Here is a 1,697-nt window from a genome sequence, read left to right as displayed (position 1 = left end):
GATTTGACATTTAATGAAGGATGTAAACAATTGTACGCATCATTCTTCAAAATATGTGCCACTACAACATGGAATTCTCACCACTAAACCATGAATTATTTCAGCCGCCTAAAAATTCGAGAGTTGATAGGTAAGATACCAAATAGTAATTGGGATTACCATTTACGACCCTTCAACTATCTTTTGCACGGGGATCCTGTAAGCGCGTTGGTCATAGCACATGATATAATATTTGTTGTTTTTGTTGAAGGCAACGAATTGTATATTATTCCATTCGGCCGAAAGTTTCAAAGCACAGTTTACGGTCTTCAAAACACATTCAACACATTGCGAATATCAGTGAGCAGGTTGTCGTCAGATTCGTGTTCGTTCTAGCGAAAATTTCGAAGGGTTTTATTTCTGCTTGGCTAAGACGAAATGGCTACTGTAGCTTCTGCAAAGAGTAATGTCTTGAAATCGATAGTTCCAGCCGTCAAGAAATGCCTGTTGCCTTCGGCCCGTCCAGGGGATTCCGCTGCCTTTGTAATGTGTCGGGGCTTGTCAATGGAGGCAGTGAAATACAGGCCTGAGGACGATTCGTCGATTCAAGATGACAGAGAAAGGCGTCAGGCTCCGGAAATCCGCCGCGGGAGTTGGCCTAATATTCTTGAGGATTCGTTTCTTTTCTCTAAGGAGCTTGGGATTTGGCCTCGATCAGCTGTTCGATAACCCTTTCCTCACGGCTTCTCGCGGGACAGGGGATGTGATCAGAGGCGGGCCGAGAAAGCCGTGGGAAGCTGTTGAAGATAAAGAAGCTCTGTATCTGTGGGTGGACATGCCAGGCCTAGGGAAGGAAGAAATCAAGGTTTATGCTGAGGAAAATGCCCTGGTGATAAAAGGGGAATCCCTCTCAGAGGCAGAATTGGACGGCAGTAAACAGAAATACAGTAGCCGCATCGAACTTCCCCCAAAAGTGTACAAGCTGGATCAAATCAAAGCGCAGATGAAGAATGGCGTGCTTAAGGTCATTGTCCCCAAGTTTACAGAAGAGAAGAGCTTAGAAATGAGGAAGCAGTTTCAGCGACACAACTTGGGGCATTCTTTGCTGGAATGACAAGACGAGCTAATGCTTTCCCTGGAGGAGAAACACGAGCAATGGGACTGTGATAGTGGATTGTGAGGGATGAGGGAGCATTAATACCAAAATTCATACAATCCAGGCCAAGATAAAATCATAACTACATCTGTTCGATTCTTCTACTACAACTTTGAAGTGCACTCAATGCAAAAATGGGTATTGATTTGACACAGAGAGAATCAGGCAGAGCTGTCAGATACGTTAGGGTGGAAAGGAGAATTTTGGTGTGTCTAAGTGATAGAAGTTAGAGAAAAGGAACGCTAATGGAACGCTGACAACACTGTAGGAGCAGGTATTCGATGGGAATACCAAGCGTTACCCATTATCACGCAGAGAGCTGATTATTACGACTGATCAGATTCAGAATGGCAGAGAGATGCTAAATGGAGAAATGATAGTCTGCAGCAAAAATATTCATGAAATGATCTGCATATAAGGCCATAAAACAAATGGCTCAAATTAATTATGCAGGGCAGGAATACGCCTGCTCTGATACCATTTTAAACACACATGGGCAACCAGAAAATATGAAAGATAAAACATGCAAGTACATTTTTTTATTAAAATGAGATATACATTT

The 1,697-nt window shown here is 42.9% G+C and overlaps 1 pseudogene; it reads left to right on the top strand.

The window, feature by feature from the left end:
* The first annotated feature begins 362 nt into the window (after positions 1 to 362).
* LOC149205928 (small heat shock protein, chloroplastic pseudogene) lies at positions 363 to 1,093 on the top strand (annotated as a pseudogene).
* The last annotated feature ends 604 nt before the right edge of the window (positions 1,094 to 1,697 follow it).

Source organism: Pinus tabuliformis, chromosome 1_2, assembly GCF_031772625.1.
Source record: "Pinus tabuliformis cultivar Carrire ecotype Pingquan chromosome 1_2, CPIR1, whole genome shotgun sequence".
NCBI lineage: Eukaryota > Viridiplantae > Streptophyta > Pinopsida > Pinales > Pinaceae > Pinus > Pinus tabuliformis.
The sequence above is the reverse complement of the archived record's forward strand: the minus strand, read 5'-3'. Positions and strand labels throughout refer to the sequence as shown.